This window comes from Triticum aestivum, chromosome 2B (genome assembly GCF_018294505.1).
Source record: "Triticum aestivum cultivar Chinese Spring chromosome 2B, IWGSC CS RefSeq v2.1, whole genome shotgun sequence".
Taxonomy (NCBI): Eukaryota; Viridiplantae; Streptophyta; class Magnoliopsida; order Poales; family Poaceae; genus Triticum; species Triticum aestivum.
This window is the reverse complement of record NC_057798.1, coordinates 708,685,405-708,707,937: the sequence shown is the minus strand read 5'-3', so window position 1 is coordinate 708,707,937 and position 22,533 is coordinate 708,685,405.

Genomic DNA, 22,533 nt, shown 5'->3' with positions numbered 1-22,533 from the left:
AAAAAATAAGAAATGAGGAGGGAGTTAATGTACCGTGCCTAAGTGTTTTGGGATTATTTAGTTTTCGCAAGGTGACTTACACACCATTTTTTACAGGCATTAACATTTTATTAGTTAAATTAAAGGTCAAAACTTGGCGCAAAATGCAAAGGGGACCAAAAAACTAGTAACCATCAAACTTCTCTCGTTTGGCCCCAACTAGAGGTCCGGTGTGATGACTATACTGCACCGACCCGGAGGAGGACACAGCTTCATTGACTTACTGCAACTGCCTTTGGGTGAATGACACGTGGGCCCAACGGGTGGCTGGCCCACCTGTCATACAGCCAAAGGCCGGTGCAGTAGAGGGCCGAGGTGTAGATGGCCAACACGCACATGAGTTCAATGCAGTCTGCGCTTCTCATATAAAGGCTCCCCGCCAGTCCAATCTAGTACGAAATCCTATGCACCTATGCACGCTAACCAAGGGCAAGAGTGATCACTCAAATCGCAAGATCAGTTGACTAGAAGCTAAGCTAGACCCATGGAGGCGATGAGAGCGAGCATCAGCCGGTTGTGCCAGATGGTCCACGACGATGGCCTGCGGCCCGGCACCGAGGAACGTCTCCAGGTAGTGCTTGAGGCCGCCAGCGCGAGGGGCCGCTTGGACGACAGCTTCGTCTCCTTGTTCGACGAGGTCCTCGTCGGTTTCATAGACAAGTTCACCGTTGTCAAGAAGCTCGCGGACGACTTTGACGTACGCCTCCAGCCGACGTGCCCAGGCTCTGCGATGCCCGCCACCCTCAACGGCCACTATGGTGAAAACCTCTTCAACGCACTGGTGGCCCTGCGACTGCCCGCCGTCGCGCCGGAGAATGTCCACCTCGAGGTCGCGCTCGCTATGCAGCACCTGGCGTAGCAAGACACCATTGACATAATCACCCACGTCTACGCGAAAATCGTCCACAAGGCTACTACATGCAAGAGGAGGACGATAGGACGCTGGCCTTCTTGGACCGCAGGGCAACCTTGGACGGTATTGTTCAGAAGCACGTTGAGCTCGCCGCCAACGCCGCTGCTCCTCACACGTCAGTTGGTGACTTGGCGCACTAGGGCGTGAGGATGTCGTTGATGGATCTGTATCTATTTTTATCTTTCCGTCAAATCCATGTAGTAGTATGTGGTACTACTAGTAATTATCTTACCTTTTGCATCAACTTCATAATTTTCGTACGTACTCCATGCATGAACCGCGCCAGAACCAAACTTCTCATTACTCTAGGGAAAGCCATTGTTTCTATCTATCGGTCGCGGCATGGAGCGGAACCAAATTATACAAGTTACAAGTTCAAAAGGAAAACCCTGCCGTGTTTGCGTCGCACCCCCACACGGTTGGTCCGGCACACCGCTCAAGGGGGAATGCATGCGGTGTTGTATTTTCACTTCCAAGTGGGACCGCAGTTGAGCAAACCGACTATCGGCAAACCCGACCCCGCCCACCGCGCGATGGCTGAGAAAACAGGAGGAAGAAGAGATGGATGTAGCATGGACTCCAAGAAAATTGGTGTCGGATGGGACTCATGTGGGTGGCGTGTGCCGTACTGCTAGATGTGAATGCTAGTTATGGCCCATGCCACCCCACTATATCGAGCCTATATCGCGGTGCTAGTTATGTAGAACAAATTTCTTAGAGTCTGTGCTCAGCCCTCCTCTATCTCTCTTCTCAGCCAGCCAGCGGACGCGCGGAGCCCATCGTCTGTTTGCTCATATGCGGTCCCACATGTCAGTGAAAACGCAAGAGGTCCCACTGAACCTGCACATCTTTCACCTCGACGTGCTGGTGTTGAAAAACAAATCCAATAAAGATCTTCGGTGGCCGCTTTTGGAGTTACTCAAGAGTAGTAAGATTCTATTTACAGTTTAACCCAAGATGCACATCACGTGGCTTCAACTACCACTCTATTTTCATGACACGACCTGGATGCTGGATGTCCCATGTGTCGGCAAAAGGAGGAAGAACCCGACCAAATCTTCGGTTGTGCTCTCGGATTAGACTAGTTGTGCTAACTTAAAATTTTATTATATAGAATGGGTGCAAGTTTTGGTATTGGGAAGAAGAGTACATCGATATATTGATAGAGTGCAATTTAGTAGATGTTCTAGCACTTTTAGCTAGCATAGAGGCTAGAGAAGAGATAGTGCACTTGTTGATAGAATAGAGGCTAGACATGAGACTAGATGCAAGGAAGCAACATCTACTTCTTTACACTCGAAGAAGAAAGAAGCACGCAAGATCGAGCCTCCGCAGATCAACAATGAATGCATCGAGAAGGCACTAATCCAACTTATAGGAGCAGCTATGGAAGTTGGATATCTTCTAAAATGTATTGTTGTGGTTCTTGTTTTCTTTGGTCTTGCTTTTCTAGTCAAATTTTGGTGATGTATTTCCATGGACCAAAAAAATGATGAAAAAAAGATATGTGTTTGCAAAGAAAAATGTACGCGGCCGGTGTCGGTGTCAAAACCGGCGGATCTCGGGTAGGCGGTCCCAAACTGTGCGTCTAAGGCTAGTGGTAACATGAGGCAGGGGACACGATGTTTTACACATGTCCAGGCCCTCTCGATGGAGGTAATACCCTACTTCCTGCTTGATTGATCTTGATGATATGAGTATTACAAGAGTTGATCTACCACGAGATCTTACAGGCTAAACCCTAGAAGCTAGCCTATGATCTGATTGTTGTTGTCCTATGGACTAAACCCTCTGGTTTATATAGACACCGGAGGAGGCTAGGGTAACACAGCGTCGGTTACAGAGAAGGAAATCTACATATCCGAATATCCAAGGTTGCCTTCCATGCAAAGGAGAGTCCCATCCGGACACGGGACGAAGTCTTCAATCTTGTATATTCATGGTCCAACAGTCCGGCCAAAGTATATAGTCCGGCTATCCGAGGACCCCTTAATCCAGGACTCCCTCACTAGCCCCTGAACCAGGCTTCAGTGACGATGAGTCCGGCATGCAGATTGTCTTCGGCATTGCAAGGCGGGTTCTTCTCCAAATCCTCCAGAGCATTGTTGTAACGAGCAGTGTCCAGCTCCTCATCAATGTCGCGCTCCTCGGCTTCTATGCTTTAATAACGGTTGTTTCCACGTGTCGAGCGAATGCGAGAAGTCGAGGCATTTTTACATTTGCCACCCCAACCATGCGAGTAAATCATCTATAAAAGAGACAGGGATCCTCAGATCCAAATCACACCATCTCCTCCCAGTGAGTATTCATCAGAGCGCACCCGAACAAATCCATACCACCATGGCCGGTCGTCGCGGTTCCTCCTCTCGTTCCCGTAGCACCAGGCCAGGCGATTGGGAGAGATGTTCTGTTCCCCACGGCCGACTAGTAGAGTTGCATACCAACCGTCCGAGCTGGACTAGCCACTTATAATGGCGGGGAGAAAGCGGAGAGCTTTCCAAACCCGTCCAAGGAGAGCGGGTATGCTTCGTCCCCTACTTGCTGAGGGGGCTCGGATTTCCAATCCACCCTTTCCTCCGCGGGCTCCTGGAGTTCTATGGCCTCCAGCTGCATAACTTTACCCCAGCCTCCATAATGCATATCGTAGGCTACGTTGCCTTCTGCGAGCTTTTTCTGGGTTGCGAGGCCCATTTCGAGCTGTGGAAGAGGCTATTCTGCCTCGTACCCCGTACTCAGAAGGAGTCGGTATATCAAGTGGGTGGAGCCGAAATATGGCGCATCGCCGGGACCGGATATCTATCCGGCACCCCGAAGAAGACATCCGAAGACTGGCCCTTGGAATGGTTCTACGTGGAGGACGTCCCTCTTCCGGACCCTGTTCAGAAGGGCCTTCCCGAGTTTGTAAATGCCCCGTTGAGGAAACGCCACAGCTGGCGCCCCAGGAGCCCCCAGGAGGAAGATAACAGAGAGATCCTTTTCCTGATGGACATGATAAATACATTGGCCAAATCAGGACTGACAATAATTGAAGTTATGTCCATATGCATAATGCGGGGAGTGCAGCCACTTCAATATCGGGGAAAACCCATGTGGCACTTCAATGGAGAAGACGATGCCACCCGCTACGGCCGTAAAGGTCCAGATTCTCCCGCCGCTCTGGCGAAGATATTGTCCGATTTGTACAAAGGAGAAGAGGAGGAATTCATCCATATCAAGCCACGGGATGGATTCTCCATGTACAACCCCCAAGCTGGGTGAGTCGCTATCTTTCATTCCAATCCTTCCCACATTTTTAGCACAGATGTTTAGTTTGTCAATTCATAGCTGAAACTACGAAGGTCTATGAAGGATGTTCACAGCCCATCTCCATAGCCAGAGGACCCTAACCGGGCTCTCGACCCCAGACTCGAAGAAGATCCGGACACGTTTGTGGAGCTTGTTGACAGGACATTTTACCAGCTGAGCTGTGATGGTGTGATGGTGGCCATTATAGCCGATTATCCTGGCCTACTCCCTGTATCCCAGGTAAGTAAATCCAGAGTCCCAACTTCCGAAAAGGATTCCCGCTTTACACTTCACCCACCGCACATGTATTGCGTCTTACAGGGAAGGCCATCGGGGCACCAAGCTGTACCCGCGGTGACTCGCGAACAAGGGGCACCGAAGTCGGGTAGGCTTAAAAGGAAGGCGGTCAGGACCGAGACACCGTTGCAAAGGTATGTTTAAAAACCTACCACGAATTTATCATTGTTAAAATATAACGATGTCCACTGCCTTCTGACAAAAAGAGCGCTTGCCGGGCTGTATCCGGGGAGCCTGCCACTCACGCTTCCACCAGCCGGACTCCGAGGCCGGACTCAAGGGATGAGGTCAATGCGGACGATCCTCCTACAGAGGATGCGGATAGATTTTCTTCTACAAACTCCGAAGTGGAGAGAGCCATAAATCATAGGCGCCGACGGGCCGCACTACGCGATCCTAATTTCTCCGAAGAGGCATTCGATGCCTTCAACTTAGGGGACGCGTACATCCGGGCTGCTCAAGGTGGCCTGGCCAGGGCCACGGACCAGTATGTAAAGGATATATGAGTAAGAAAATTTGATAAGTATGTATATCAGTAGCCCCTGAGACTTGAAACAGTTGGCACAAATGATTTAAGGATCCTCGTGTGCATAGGTTCTGACAGATAAGAATACCCAGCTATCCAAAGAGATGGGAGAGTGCAAGGCCCAACTGCGGGCCGCAATTGCCGTGATGGAGGAGTCTACGAAGGCCCCATATAGTAATATTTGCTTTAAATGAAAATAATGTCATGGCATGTACCAGTTAAGTATTCGGCATGAATGCAATTCTAACAATAGAATCTGCAGACAATCCCAGAGGCAATCTGGAGATCGTACCAGAGGACGAGAAACATGTCCAGCGACAGCAGAAGGCTGGGCAACGCGTGCTTACAAAGGTTATAAAGGAGAAAAATACTCTCCAGGACGCGGACGTCCGACTGGACGTCGAATTAAAGGATGTTCGGGCCCAGCTTGCTGACTCCGTAAAGGAGATTAAGAGGCTACAACGCGGCATATTCAGTAAGTGCTCTGACGAACCACTATAAAGTTCGGAAAAGAAGCGTGCTAACAGAATTATGTCTGTAGGCATGCTAAACAGGCCGTCCCGAGGAGGAGATGCCCGGATCTGCAGATGATCTTCTGCCGGAGCTCTCACAACTGCACGAACAAGTTCGGCAGGTGATGCGGGGCATTGCCCAGGCCTTGTGGCCATCCACCTCCCTGCCAGGAGGCATGGGGGAGCTTGTGGAGATGCTCAAGGGATCGCGGCAGCGCTTCCAATTATGGAAGATATCGGCCTGCCGACAAGGCGCAAGGGAAGCCTGGGCCATGGTGAAGACGCGGTACACCAAGGCTGACCCGAACCACATGGCCGAGGTCGGACCTGTAGGGTCAGATGGGAAGGAGATCCCTATACATCTGGTGTATGACCAAGTAGCATTAGCCGCTAAGTATTCCCAACAGGACTATAGGCTAGACAGCCTGTTGGATGGTATAGAAGAAGAATTTAGTCAGTCTAAGTGACATTGTACTTCGAAGGACATATTTTGTCCCTAGCCGGGTTGTAAATCATTTGTCTTGGCCGACCTTTTCGCTTCAACCTCTGGACCCGACAGCTCAGAGTGTATCCAAATACCCGCTCGGTTACGTGAAAACCGGGGCACGCGTGGAAACCAGGCGTAGGGGTCATAAGTGCTTGAACAGACAAGTACCCAACTAGTTATGTTATATTACATGGATAGTAAGAAACATCTTCTAGGGAGAATAGTTCTGTTCAGGGTTCCTTTCCCTGGGTGTGCATGCATTGATGTGCATGTCTGAACTGCGAAAATTTACGCAGGATATAAGCATCTGGGGCCATGTTTTGTAATACGTAAAATACATCTTTTGTTCACCGACCAAATATTCCATTAAGAACGCTAACTTTCGGCTTCACCCAGTCTGAGGTACACATCCGGTTGACCCGGCAGTAACAATCGCAGAGGTGCTCCCCTTATGCCCTAGCCGAATTAACGGGAATGTATGGCATAAACACAAGAGCTAAGCAACCCAGCTTGGCCAAAACCTAAGTCATATCGATGCATATAGTGGTGAAAAAAGGCACATACGGAAAAGTGACGCATATGTGGTGGGCATAAAGCCCAGAAGACAATTAAGCTTCTGTGTAAGAAGCCCCCAGGTATATTGAGCGCGTATAGCGCGGCCAGAGTGTGCGGTCAAAGCATACTTGAAGCTTTTTAAGGCTATAAATGTAAAAGGGAGAGAGAGAGGGTATAATTAAAAGGGGAGACGGAGGTAAGGAGACAAACACAGAGTTCGGCACTAGGCGTAGAATCTTCAGAGTCTGGCCGCGTTCCATGGGTTCGGCTCGAGTCGATTGTCTGATGCATCCCGCAGACGGTACGCACCTCCAGTGAGAACTTTGTCAATGATGAAGGGGCCCTCCCACTTGGGCTTGAGCTTGTCCTTTTTCTTCTCTGGTAGGCCTAGAATGAGTTCGCCAATGTTATAAGTTTTGGCCCGCACTTCTCTGCTTTGATACCTTTGAGCCTGCTGTTGACAGAATGCAGAACGGGCCTTTGCGACATCACGCTCCTCCTCCAGGGCATCTAAGCTCTCCTACCGATCCAGCTCGGCTTCTCTCTCTTCATACATACGCACTCCAGGTGAATCATGGATGATATCGCAGGGTAGCACTACCTCTGCGCCGTACACCATAAAAGACGGTGTGTATCCGGTTGTGCGATTTGGCGTGGTTCGCAGCCTCCATAATACGAAGTCGAGCTCCTCGACCCAGTGCGTATCTGATTACTTCAAAGATCGCACTAGCCTGGGTCTAATGCCGCTCATGATAAGACCGTTCGCTCGTTCGACTTGACCATTTGTTTGGGGGTGATAGACGGAGGCGTAATCAAGTTTTATGCCCATTTTACTACACCAGGTTTTCACCTCATCGGCTGTAAAGTTCGAGCCATTATCGGTGATGATGCTGTGGGGGACACTGTAGTGGTGTACAACCTCGGATATAAAGTCTATCACTGGTCCAGATTCGGCCGTTTTAACTGGTTTGGCTTCAATCCATTTGGTGAATTTATCGACCATGACCAACAAATATTTCTTCTTATGGCTTCCTCCTTTAAGGGGTCCAACCATATCGAGCCCCCAGACCGCAAAGGGCCAAGTTATGGGGATTGTTTGGAGGGTGGTGGGCGGCATATGGCTTTGATTTGCAAAAATCTGGCAACCGAAGCAGTGTTGGACAAGGTCTTGTGCGTCTGCACGGGATGTTGGCCAATAGAAACCTGTACGGAAGGCCTTGCTTACGAGCGCCCGAGTTGTGGCATGGTGGCCGCCAAGTCTGGCATGAATTTCATCCAAGAGCTGCCGCCCTTCCTCTTCGGAGATGCACCTTTGGAGCAATCCGGTTGCGCTTTTCTTATAAAGCTCTACCTCGTGGACATTGTAGGCTTTAGAGCACCGCACAATGCAGCGTGCCTCATTTTGGTCCTCCGGGAGTTCCTGCCTATTTAAGTAAGCTAGGAAGGGTTCCGTCCACGGGGCGATGACCGCCATGATTACGTGGGCCGAAGGTGTGATTTTAGTGGTGGAGCCTCCGATTACGTCAGATTGTTCAGGATCTGGGGTTGTGTGCGGATCCAGATTAGTATTGCCGGACTCCCCTTCCCACACCACAGATAGCTTCAACAGCCTTTCCAAAAAAATATTTGGTGGGACGAGGTCACGTTTAGCGTTGATGCGGGCAAGGATATCCGCCGCTTGATTGTTTTCTTGAACCACATGGTGGAATTCGAGTCCCTCGAACTGAGCTGACATTTTGAGAACGGCATTACGGTAAGCCGCCATTTTCGGGTCCTTGGCATCGAAGTCTCCATTTATTTGAGATATTGCGAGATTTGAATCCCCACGTACTTCTAGACGTTGAATGCCCATGGAGACTGCCATCCGAAGACCATGCAACAATGCCTCATACTCTGCTGCATTGTTGGAATCTGTGAAAAGTATTTGGAGTACGTATTGGACTGTATCTCCGGTGGGGGACGTCAGGACGACGCCAGCCCCTAGACCAGCTAGCATCTTAGAGCCGTCAAAGTGCATGATCCAATTGGAGTACGCGCCGTATTCTTTAGGGAGTTCAGCTTCTGTCCATTCGGCGATGAAGTCGGCCAGTACTTGCGACTTAATGGCCCGCCGTGGTTTGTATGTTATGTCGAATGGGAGGAGCTCGATAGCCCATTTTGCAATCCATCCCGTGGCATCGTGGTTATTTATTATGTCATTGAGTGGTACTTCGGAGGCCACCGTGATTGAACACTCCTGAAAGTAGTGTCATAGTTTTCGGGATGCTATGAAGACCGCGTATGCTATCTTTTGATAATGTGGGTACCATGACTTTCATGGAGTGAGGACAGTAGATACGTAGTATACCGGCTTTTGTAATGGGAATTTATGTCCATCTGTCTCTCGTTCGACGACGAGCATTGCGCTTACAACCTGGTGTGTTGCAGCTATGTATAGCAGCATGGGTTCGCCGACATTTGGCGCTGCCAGAATTGGATTGGTGGCCAAGAGGGCTTTTATTTCCTCCAGACCCGTTGTAGCCGCATCCGTCCACTCGAAGTGTTCGGTGCGTCGAACAAGGCGATTAAGAGGTAGTGCCTTTTCTCCTAATCGGGAGATAAAGCGGCTTAGGGCGGCCATGCATCTGGTTAGTTTCTGGATTTGCTTGAGGTCTGTTGGGGTAGCCAACTGCAACAGAGCTTGTATTTTAGCCGGGTTTACTTCGATTCCTCTATTGGAAACAATAAAGCCCAAGAGTTTTCCGGCTGGAACGCCGGAAACGCATTTTTCTGGGTTGAGCTTGATGCCATATGTTCGGAGATTGTCGAACGTAAGCCTCAAGTTGTCTATTAATGTTTCAACATGTCTAGTTTTGATGACCACATCGTCTATGTAAGACTCCACTGTTTTGCCGATTTGTGTTTCCAGGCATGTCTGAATCATGCATTGATAGGTTGCACCGGCGTTTTTGAGCCCGAAAGGTATGGTGTTAAAACAGAAGGGACCGTATGGAGTGATAAATGTCGTTGCGGCTTGATCAGATTCTTCCATCTTGATTTGGTGGTATCCGGAGTATGCGTCGAGGAAACACAATGAGTCATGTCCTGCGGTGGTGTCAATGATTTGATCGATGCGAGGGAGGGGGAAGGGATCCTTAGGGCAAGCCTTATTAAGGTCTTTGAAATCGATGCATAGGCGCCAGGATTTGTCTTTCTTTGGTACCATCACCAGGTTTGCTAGCCAGTCCGGTTGTTTTATCTCTCTGATGAATCCGGCTTCGAGTAGCTTGGCTAGCTCTTCTCCCATGGCTTGTCGCTTGGGTTCCGAAAAGCGCCGAAGAGTCTTCTTGACCGACTTGTATCCCTTTAGTATGTTTAGGCTATGTTCGGCTAGCCTGCGTGGGATACCTGGCATGTCTGAAGGATGCCAGGCAAAAATGTTCCAATTCTCGCGCAAGAACTCTCATAGTGCGGTGTCTATTGTGGGGTTCAGCTGTGCCCCAATTGATGCTATTTTTGTAGGGTCCGTTTGGTGGACCTGAAATTTGACTATTTCGTCTGCTAGTTTAAAAGAGGTAGACTTGGGTCGTTTGTCGAGTATCACGTTGTCCCTGTCTACTGCGGAACGCAGCGCAGTTAACTCTTTGGCCGCGAGGGCTTCGGATAATGCCTCCAGGGATAGTGTGGAAGTTTTATTTTTGGCACGGAGTGCTATGTCTGGATCACTGGCTAGAGTGATGATCCCATTGGGCCCTGGCATCTTGAGCTTCATGTACCCGTAATGGGGTATAGCTTGGAAGCTTGTGAATGCATCTCGCCCCAAGAGGGCGTGGTATCCACTGCTAAACGGGGCCACTTGGAATGTGATTTCTTTGGACCTATAATTCTCCGGTGTGCCGAATACCACACCCAATGTGATTTTCCCTGCGCATCGTGCCTCCCGACTAGGGATGATTCCCCTGAAGGTCGTGCTGCTTTGCTCAATGCGGCTCTTATCTATTTCCATTTTGTTAAGAGTTTCTTTGTAGATGAGATTTAATCCACTGATGCCGTCCATCAGCACTTTAGTAAGCCAGAATCCGTCCACTATTGGACTAAGGACCAAAGCGGTTGGTGCTCGGACTGTTCGGAATTGAGGTTCGTCACTGGCATTGAAGGTTATGGCCGTATCGCTCCATGGGTTTGTTGCTGCGACATGGCAGACTTCGGCGAGGCTGCAGAGCGCTCGCTTGCGCCTGTTGTTTGAGGCGAAAGTCTCGAAGATGGTCAGTATTGTATTGTTATTTTCTGCGGGATGGTGCTCTGCATTATTGTTGATGAGAAGGTCCTCGCCGCTCTTGGCCACCTGTCGGAGTATCCAACATGCTCTAAGGCTGTGTGTTGATATGGAGTCTGGTATGCTGTGAATTTTACATGGCCTATTGAGCCATCCCTCCAGTACGGTTCCACGCCCTGTAGGGGGCCTTGGCTTCTTTGTAATTGGGTTGGGTGGCTTGCAAGAGCGCACTATTTTAGTTCGGACGAGGGGTTTAGTTAGGGCCGGAGGATCCCAAAATTTTGTTTGGGTCTTCCAGGCGCTTTCCATCGCACAGCACTTCTGTAATATGGCCGCCAAGTCGGCAAAGTGTGCTTTGTCACGGCGACTTATGGCATTGAGAATTCGCTTGTCCGTGCAATTTTTTCAAAAGAATGAGATGGCGTCTTCCTCGTGACAGTCCTTAACCTTGCTCATTACAAGGAGGAATCTAGCCCAGAAGTGGTGTACTGTCTCTTGGGGCTCTTGTCTGATGTGGGAAAGATCACTTGTGTCTGGGTGGGTGGGTAGACTTAAGTCCACATCCTGACCCAATCTGGGTACCAGGGGCAAAGGAGCTCCTGAGCTTGGCAGCTCGGGCTCCGGGATATTGCCCAATATTTGTGGCCCATTGCCCGATTCTAAGTTCGGAGCCTGGGCCACGTCCTCCCGTAGACGGGTATCCGGCTCAGAGAGCTTGGTAATTCGGAGATAGTTCGTCCTCAAAATAGAGGGAGAACTGCTATTCTGTTCCTCCAACACCGCTATCTGATGGGTGACCGGCGGAGAGTTAATCTCCCTTAGGTCGGGTTTAAGCCCAATCCGATCATAGTCCGTCGCGACTCCTGGGGTGGCGATGCGATCCAAGAGCTCGTTTAGGGAGGCGAGCTCCATTGGATCCATCTGCTCGGCGAATTCCGGGCTGACGCGGAGGTTGTTCTTGATGACCTGAGAAGTCATCGTCGGCGCGACAGCCGAATGGGCGGCCATGACGAAACCGCCCAACTGGAGAGTTTGGCCCACAGCCAGGGATCCTCCGGAGGTGATGTTGTCCTTGACAACGAGGCGAGCCATCCTGCCTTATCGCGACGGCACAGTGGAACTCTCAATGAAAGCACCAATGTCGGTGTCAAAACCGGCGGATCTCGGGTAGGGGGTCCCGAACTGTGCGTCTAAGGCTAATGGTAACAGGAGGAAGGGGACACGATGTTTTACCCAGGTTCGGGCCCTCTCGATGGAGGTAATACCCTACTTCCTGGTTGATTGATCTTGATGATATGAGTATTACAAGAGTTGATCTACCACGAGATCGTAGAGGCTAAACCCTAGAAGCTAGCCTATGATCTGATTGTTGTTGTCCTACGGACTAAACCCTCCGGTTTATATAGACACCGGAGGGGCTAGGGTTACAAAGAGTCGGTTACATAGAAGGAAATCTACATATCCGAATATCCAAGATTGCCTTCCACGCAAAGGAGAGTCCCATCCAGACACGGGACAAAGTCTTCAATCTTGTATCTTCATAGTCCAACAGTCCGGCCAAAGTATATAGTCCGGCTGTTCGAGGACCCCTTAATCCAGGACTCCCTCAGTCGGGATGCGTCCGCGCATTCGGCGCACGGCCACCGCATCCAAGAAATGGCCCGGACACGACCCCATTGCCCTACCCAAACGGACAGAATCCGGGCAAAATGGAGGTCCATTTGGGGTCGTGCGTTGGAGTTGGCCTTACAAGTGGGACCGCAGTTGAGGAAACCGACTATCGGCAAACCCCCACCTCGCTTGTCGCGCGATGGCTGAGTTAGGGAAACGGCAAGATTGAAGAGATTGCTGTAGCATGGACTCCAAGAAATATGGTGTAAGATGGAAGTCGTGCTGGTGGCGTGTGTCATACTCCTGGACATGAATGCTTGTTTTGGCCCATGCGACCCTACTACTCCTACTACTTATATAGTAGTAGTATCGAGGATTCGAGGTGCTGGTTACATACAGCGAACACATTAACATATGGCCACAGTAAAAACACCTGCCCGACGTGCGAAGCATGTGAAGCTAGTACAAATAGTGTACTACTATTGCTGATTGGCCTCATCTGATAACCTGTTGCAATGCACGTACAATTATGTATTCGGAAAATATTTTTTTGCCTCGTCGCAACACTCACTCAGAGAAGCGACTCGAAAGCCATTCATAAATTTAGTAAGTTTATCACAGGCATATCATTTTATTACATACAACAGGTCATCAACCCACATCGACAACGAGGATACATTATAAATACTAAAGTTTTCATCACACAACAAATAACAAGCAATGAAATGAACTTCAACTCAACCAATCCTCGGCGTTGGAAACGCTTGCTTTGAACCACAAGTGATTCTCTGGGAAGGGCCATCCATTGTCGATCTCGAGACCAACGCATGACTGATCATCCAGGCTGAAGCGGCCTACTATATCAGTACCAGGGTAGGGAACCACCAAAAAGTCTGAGGTATAGATACAGTTGCTTCTCATAAATGGTAGTAACGTTGTGTCAATAGCAGTTGGATCTCCTTTCACCATCATTGGATAGTTTTGTCCAAGGAAGAGCGAGTTTTCTCCAAGACTATCAATTCTGTACCAGGGAGAAGGTGTTGGCGCTAGACACACTAGTATCCATCCCGAATACCATGCAATGGGTGTTGGAATAGGTCCGGAGAGTGCGACCATGGGAGACAACACCTGCTTCCTCAGTAGTAACATCAGCAGTGGGCTGTATACAGACAAGAAGGGGTGATCCATCGGAATAAGTTGCCAGGCACCACTGAGTATATGGGCCCTGCTCGTCCTCATGCTCGTGATCATCACCATCGTCATCTCCCCCTTGGTTATAAAAATTTTCAAGTATAGGTGGTGGAATGTTCACAGGACCTTGGAAACACAAGAAGAAGGTTAATTAGTAAAGGGAAACTTGCTAACCCGCATGCATGTGGATGAAACAATTATAATTACGGCGGATGACAAACATACCGAAACTACGAGGATCCCATGCAAAAACAGTGCCATGAGTGGTGGAAGCAAACACAAGACCCTCGTATTGAATTGCATCACAGTACACATCTATGTACAAAAACTGATTTTTGAGCAATATCCATCTAGTCGAACCACGAAGGACGGCAACAAACATGTCGAAGATAGCAACAACTACATAGTTCCTGTAATTCCAAGAGCGGTTGGGAACTCGACAAATTGCTATCTTTCATAGAAGACAGTCGCCATAATCGTATTTGAACGTGTGTAGAATACCGGTGTGCTCAACCTCTGGGCAGTCTGCTGAGATTTTTGGAAGTGGAACCCCGTGACGAGTGTACACATTCACAAGTTCCCACTCGCAGTTGTACCCAATATAAACAACCCAATCTCCATTTGCGCCTGCCCAAGCCTTGCCCTCAAGCAATGGCATCTTAACATCATACGTATCATTATCAAGCGGCATCAACTTGCACAAGGCGAGGCCTCCGTCGTCCCCGCGCCAGTCATCAGGGTCACGGCGAAGAAGATAGGGGAGATCAAACCGCTCCTGGACCCTTGGGTTTCTTGTAATGATGTTATTAGTTGAGTCGAGAATGGTCTTGAATGAACCTGCCATGCTAGCCGAGGTGATGACATCGCACCGATCAATGAGTTCCTCCACCACGTCATCTTTCAGATCGGGCCAAGAATAGCAAGGTCATTTCTGGCCTGTTCCCTCCATGGAGAAGACGATCGAAAAATGGCAGAAGGAAGGGTGAAGGCAAATGGAGGAGGGAGGAAGAGCATGCGACATTAGTTCCAAATCGTGAGGGAAAGGCGAAGAGTCGGTGGATGGTTGCCAGTTTGCCACGGTACATGAAGAGGCGCCCCGGCCTACATGTCCATTCGGAAATACTAGTAGAAAAGGACTCGCCGTCGTCTCACTGACATGTTGGAACGGGACCACATGTCAATGAAACATGGTGTGTAATTTCTTGTGCAAAATGCGATCTGGCCGCGTTGGCCCGAGGTGCCACATTAGTTATCGACCTTTATTTTTTTTAATGGCGTGCCGTTCAGTTTTGAAGCACGACTAACTAGTACTGTATGTAGAGAAAATATAAACTACTCTACCACTACTCCACCTCTAGTACTAGTATTATAAAAAAGATATATAGGCTGGAGCTTCAACGCTTTCTTGCTAAGGGCTACCCACTTGCTTCTCACACTATCACCCTCTCTCTAGATCTAAAAAAGACGGCCTCTCTCTCCCTCTTCACCGGTGGTCACAGATCTACCGGGGAAGAAAAGGACATGCAGCGTTGACGCACTCGTCATCGACGAGCGAGGTCTCGCATTGACGACAAGGCCGTCCTCTTAGACCTAGTGCCCACCCGGGATGGCCTCCGTCCCCAAGCTCGCTGCCATAGTGTATGCGGAGGACGACGACCACAAGTGAAGCCACTTCCCGCCGACCCTCAGGTATGCTACCTCTTTTCGAACCATACTCTTGTTCTATTGCCCCATCTGCCACGTCGCCGCATGTGGATCTTTTTCCACTCCACCATCTTCCCAATTTGATATCTTCTGCTCTGCTGGTCACGCAGATGAAAACCTTAATTTGCACTATTAAAGGAAACCCTACTTCATGCAGAGTAATCCATGTCTGGGTTGAATAAGGAAAGGAAGGGAGACTGTACTATCCAAGAGAGTAGGCATCGAACCCGCATCTAGGTTGAAAAGGGGAAAATCAGTAGCTAAGGAACGAGTCTCGTGTCTCTTGGTTGAAGAAGGGTAGAAAGGCATGACAACGTAATAGAGAATGACCAGGTCGATCGGTTTGTTGTCCTCACATAGGAAAAAGGTGGCTAAAGAGAACAAAAATGGGACGTAATCCACATATGCTGCCTGGATATTTGTTGCTCTGGGCAACCATACCTCCCTCACCACTCTGCGTCCGTGGAGGTACATCGTACTGGTGCGCCCACTGTCCGAATGGGCCTCCCATGCTCTTATTGCCACTTTTTTGCTGTTAGTATAACGCCAGCAGTCAAGTCAAGCAATGCTACTGCTAAAGTGATGCCACATTTAAGTAATGCCGCACTCAGTCTAATGCCACCGATAAATTTAAGCAATGCCATTTAATGTCACTGGATTATTTCAGGGTTAGCTGTTGATTGTGGATGTATTAAAGATTTTTCAGCTAAGGCATTCTAATGTTGTTGCACAGCCAGTATACCAATGATGAAACTTGTTACTACCTTCAGATTTTTGCACTGTTAATGCTTATAGATTACATACCTCACTTTCATGAGATAAGTTAATTTTATTGTACAGTGTCACCAAAATGCCAAGGTGCTAATGTCATTTTATTTTGGTTAAACTGCACAAAAAATTATGAAGACAAGAGGAAAGGTCAAGAGTGGGCACCTCCTCCTCCGGCTGTTCTCATGATTCGTTCGATCAAGTTTTTATGTTTGATCGATTATCAAGATTGGGATAGCAATTTTTAAGGTCCCCCGAGTTCAAAATGATATTTACCTTGGAGGTACATGGTTTGCAATTTTTTTATACTGTCATTAGTTAATAATGCTAGTTACCTTCAGACTTTTATATTTGGTTTAATGCTCATGCACGGCTAGTATACCAATGCTGAAACTTGTTACCTTTACATTCTGTATTGTTAATTCTTATAGAAATCTTCCAGTGCTAGAGTTTATTGAAATCTGTTTAGTAAAACCATTGTACTGTACCCTATAATAAAATAACTACTCTACTATTGCACTAGTCACTGGATTAGTGTATATTTGTAGTATTCAAATGGTGTTGCATTAGCGTATGGACATAAATAAAGTGTGACAAGCTTTCCTAGATATGTGCTCAAGAAAACTACTACCCGTTTTTATAAATACTAGACGTTTGGGTACTTTAGATTGAACCGCGAAAACATCTTATATTAAGGAACAGAGGGTGTAGAGTTCACTCAAATTATCCCGGTAAAGCTAGTCACACCTTTGTTAAAATTAATGTTCATTATGTTATCAAAGGAGGTCTGTATGTTTGTCTCTAATGCCTGTCGACTACATACCTGACATCATGATGTAATGTTAAGTCATTTCCTTTTGTACAGTGTCACTGAATTTTCAAGGCGGTAATGGCATTTCATTTTAGTTGAACTGCACGAAATATGATTAAAGGAAGAGGAAAGGTCAGGAGTTGATCATTCTTTCAAAAAGAACTATATATGCCTTTCTGACATCAGCCGCTGTTGCCTTATTTATTCCTTCAAACAGGTGGTTAGAAACAGTCTTGCTACCTTTTCCCATTAAGAAATTGGAATGCTTATATTTGTGAGTCTATGCTTCAACTAATGTCATTTTTACAGTAATCACACTTCTAATATCTATGCAAAAAGGGATGCTCGATTTTAGTGGAACTGCACAAAAAGTCCAACTGGTTCAACATTAGGAGCATGTTTTCTTCCAGACCTTTATATCCAATTGGTGGCACTATGAGCTGTTCATTACGAAGGTACATGGGTTGTACTATCTTGCTGCTCTTTTTGTATTGTCATTAGATAGTAATACTAGTGGTTTGCTGAATTTATTGGGAGGGTGGACCTACATTGGAGGTGCAGGACATGATTCAATGATTGGATGCTCAATTTCGGGTATATCAATTTCACCTCTTCCATCACTGCGAACATGGATATCCTTGGTCTGATGAAGAATAGGCGCTATATTTCTGCTCTGAACCAGCAAATCAATTTAGTATGAAATTGTCCAGGGCAAAACATAACTGTATCAAATTGTCCAGTGCAGAACATGACAGATGCTAAGCGGAAGAGACATGTTTAAACCGAAAATACAAGGTGGGGTATATGTTTATAGCTGCTTGATATTTGTGTAGACAGAGATGTCTGCCCGTTGCTATTTGGCAAACAAACAAAGTGACCGCAATTTTGGTTGAACTGCACAAGAGAATAGTATAGTCACTGCATGCAGTGCCATTTGAAAATAGACACAGAAAGATTGGATAGTCACTTCATGGACTGCAAAAAAGTAGTACTATACTATTTATTGGCCAACACTAGGTGTTTCATTGCTTTGGTTTGATTATACAATGGGCATCATTTTGCCTAAGTTAAAGTTTGTATTCCGAAAATAGTCTCCCCGTGTGATCGAGAGAAGACCAAATCATATTGCAGTGGATGTTCCTCCATCATGTGTGGTTCATTCTCATGGTTCCAGCTGTTGGTGAAACCACTTACGTTTGCAAGAGGAATGGTAGACTTCACAAAAAAAAATTGTCTTTCAGTCTGTACTGAATGTTGGCCAAGAGAAGCATCCATGTTAGTAGGAAGAACAGATGTTTTTTCTAGATCTTTGCTTTTGGAGCTACATATTTGTATATGATCTGTGAATCATTGAGATGCATTAACATGTTGATCTTATGTATGGGAATCGTACTAGTTGGTTTTAGTTGCGACGCAAGATCTGAAGTGGCTCATCTTTGCTTTTGGAGCTACATATTTGTATATGATCTGTGAATCATTGAGATGCATTAACAGTTCATTATTTCTGTTCGCTCAGTGTTTACAAGTTACTGACCGATCACTAGCTAGCCTACTAATGCGCTCCTGGCAGTTTTAGTTGCGACGCAAGATCCGAAGTGGCACTTTTTGAATAAAAATGCCTACCTCTAAAGAAACTGACAAGCTACACTATCCGACCTACTCGATCCTACACGGATAAATAGCAGATCACGCACGTACTACCTCCTTTCTGGTTTGCAGGGCTCGATTCAAGAAACGACCTACTCGATCCTACACGAATAAATAGCGGATTACACACGTACTAGTACCTCCTTTCTGGTTTGCAGGGCTTAACTCAAACCTCTCACCAACCAAGGTATGCCCTCCATCTGGGTTTATTAGTCCCATGAGCAAAGCAGCAAGACCAAGGCATGGCAATAATTAACTGCATGTAGAAGTTTAAGCCTAATTAATTCCAGCGATTTAAGTGGCTGCATGCGTGCCCTCGGCTGCGACTCATTGCATGCTACTCCGCATACTGGCTGTGAGCTATTCTGAGTGCTTGCATGCAGCCGGCTGTAATTAAGGCAGCTAACTGATGCAAAAAAAGATGCGCTTTAATTGTTGCGGGCCTTTTAAATCCATGGAATCATTATTGACAGGAGGGCGATGATTCGAGTGCACTTGTTTGACCGTCATGCCGACGTGCAACCCAGCACGGATGGGACGGGACGTCACAGTCATAATTTCGGTTTCTCTAGTTTTCCATGGCAAGCTGATGCACTAAGCCATGCCTGCTTATGCATTGAATTTCGATGACCGTCGCGCTACCTTCTGCCTATAAGTATTGTTTCCCAGCCTTATTTGGTGGCACCGTGGGCCAACTCGCCATATCCTCATAACCCCCACCAGCCCGACGTCGCTCGCCACTTATCCTTGCTCTCGCCACATCCGTCATGCCCCCACCCGTCCGCGATAGGCGAGGCCGGAGGCGGTCATTGCCGGAACTAGTGTTGGGTTTTTCACCGAAAGGCAGACGGAGGGAGGAGGCATTCTATTGGTCTTTAGATGGCAATGCGAAGATCGAGGACTTGTTGGAGCGCGACCGCCTGGCGGAGGATTAGGAGTTGTTGGAGCGCGACCGCCTGGCGGAGGAGCAGCCTATCGCCGATTTGCGCCGCCAGCGGGACATGGAGCAGCAGTGCACCGATGCTCTGAGTCGCGAGCAGAGCGCCCGCAACTGGGCCAACTACGTGGAGGCCGGCGGCTGGTAAATAGCCCTGGAGGTTGTCGGGCACGCACGCGTTCGTGACGCTGATTTTTACTACTAGCTCGCAAGTGGGTTTCCCGCTTAGAAGCCGAAGCTTCGATGGACCACGCCGGCATGGAAAGGGCCAACGCGCGCGAGCAACGCGCCCTATCGCACCTCTGGCAAGTCCGAGGCGAGGCGGAGGACGCCGGTGCCGGCGTTTAGTGTGTACCATAGATGGCGGCCGGCATCGTCTAGTTAGCTAAGAGTAAGTTAGTACTTGTACGCGATACGTCTCCAACGTATCGATAATTTTGATTGTTCCATGTTATTATATTACCCCTTTTGGATGTTTATGGGCTATATTTTACACATTTATATCATTTTTGGGACTAACCTACTAACCAAAGGCCCAGCCCATATTGCTGTTTTTTTGCCTATTTCAGTATTTCGAAGAAAAGGAATATCAAACAGAGTCCAAACGGAATGAAACCTTCGGGAGCGTGATTTTTGGAACGAACATGATCCGGAGAGCTTGGAGTGCAAGTCAAGAAGCTTCCGAGGGCCCCACGAGATAGGGGACCCCCCTGTAGGGCGCGCCCCCCTGTCTCGTGGGCCCCTCGGGCGGCCACCGGCATACTTCTTCCTCCTATATATACCTACATACCCCGAAAACATCCAGGAGCACCACGAAACACAATTTCCACCGCCGTAACCTTCTGTATCCGCGAGATCCCATCTTCGAGCCTTTGTCGGCACTCTGCCGGAGGGGGAATCAACCATGGAGGGCCTCTACATCAACATCCTTGCCCCTCCGATGAGTTGTGAGTAGTTTACCACAGACCGGGTCCATAGTTATTAGCTAGATGGCTTCTTCTCTCTTTTTGGATCTCAATACAATGTTCTCCCCCTCTCTTGTGGAGATCTATTCGATGTAAACTCTTTTTGCGGTGTGTTTGTCGAGATCCGATGAATTGTAGGTTTATGATCAAGTTTATCTATGAATAATATTTGAATCTTCTCTGAATTCTTTTATGTATTATTTAGTTATCTATGCAAGTCTCTTCGAATTATCAGTTTGGTTTAGCCTACCAGATTGGTCTTTCTTTCCATGGGAGAAGTGCTTAGCTTTGGGTTCAATCTTGCGGTGTCCTTACCCAGTGACAGAAAGGGTTGCAAGGCACGTATTATATTGTTGCCATCGAGGATAACAAGATGGGGTTTATATCATATTGCATGTGTTTATCCATCTACATCATGTCATCTTGCTTAATGCGTTACTCTGTTCTTATGAACTTAATACTCTAGATGCAGGCAGGAGTCGGTCGATGTGTGGAGTAATAGTAGTAGATGCAGGCAAGAGTCGGTCTACTTCTTGCGGACGTGATGCCTATATACATGATCATGCCTAGATAATCTCATAACTATGCACTTTTCTATCAATTGCTTGACAGTAATTTGTTCACCCACCGTAATACTTATGCTATCTTGAGAGAAGCCTCTAGTGAAACCTATGGCCCCCGGGTCTATCTCTTATCATATTTGCTTTCAATCTACTTTTATTTGCATCTTTACTTTTTGCATCTATCTTATAAAATACCAAAAATATATTTATCTTATCATACTATCTTTATTAGATCTCACTTTCGCAAGTGGCCGTGAATGGATTGACAACCCCTTTATTGCGTTGGTTGCGAGTTTTTAGTTTGTTTGTGTAGGTGTGTGGGACTTTTGAGGAGCCTCCTACTGGATTGATACCTTGGTTCTCAAAACTGAGGGAAATACTTACGCTACACTTTGCTGCATCACCCTCTCCTCTTCGAGGAAAACCAACGCAAGCTCAAGACGTAGCAAGAAGAATTTCTGGCGCCGTTGCCGGGGTGGTCTTCGCTCAAGTCAAGACATACCAAGTACCCATCACAAACCCATCTCCCTCGCATGCCATTTGCCTCTCGTTTTCCTCTCCCCCACTTCACCCTTGCCGTTTTATTCGCCCTCTCTTTCCCAATCTCCCTCTCTCCTTTCCGTTTGCCTTCCCGTTGCCATGGCCGAATCAAAAAGAACTAAGGGTTTTCTCCCGAGCTCTAGTGCCTTGGACAATCCCTCTATCCTCTCTAAGCTCATGAATAATGATGCTATGGAAAGACCCACCGGGGTCACCAATGAGAGCTTAAATAATTTTGATGAGGATGACTCTGGAATTTTTCGCTATTTACTTGATGACTCTTTAAAAGATGCTTGGGATAGGTTATTAAGGATTCGTGCTAGCTATGTGCCTCAATATCAAATTGAAGATTACTTAAAGAGCTTTTATATTGGCTTGCCCGCTTCTTTTAAACAAGTTTTAGATTCCATTTTTGAAGGAAGTTTTCTTGAAAGGGATGCTATAGATACTTATGAAAAAATGAAAACCATATTTGGGCACCCTATGAATGATAAGGTTGAATCTACTACTCTCTTGTGCTTTTATCAAAATAAAATTATTAAAGAGATGAAGTCTAGTGTAGAGGCAAACTTCCGTAATGTGCTTAATCTTACCTCTTCCATTAATGGCCATGTGCTTACCTTAAATAGAAGAATGAATGCCATAGAGAGGAGATCATCCTCTCCTAGTGCCAAAGATGGCACTTGTTAGATCTATCTTTGTTTTTATGCCTAGCTAGGGGCGTTAAACAATAGCGCTAGTTGGGAGGCAACCCAATTTTTCTTTATGTTTTTTGTTTTTGCTCCTGTTTAGTAATAAATCTTGCATCTACCTTCTGTTTAGATGTGTTTTTATCTTTTAAATAGTGTTTGTGCCAAGTAGAACCTATAGGATAACCTACGATGATAGTTGATTTGATTCTGCTGAAAAACAGAAACTTTGTGCGCA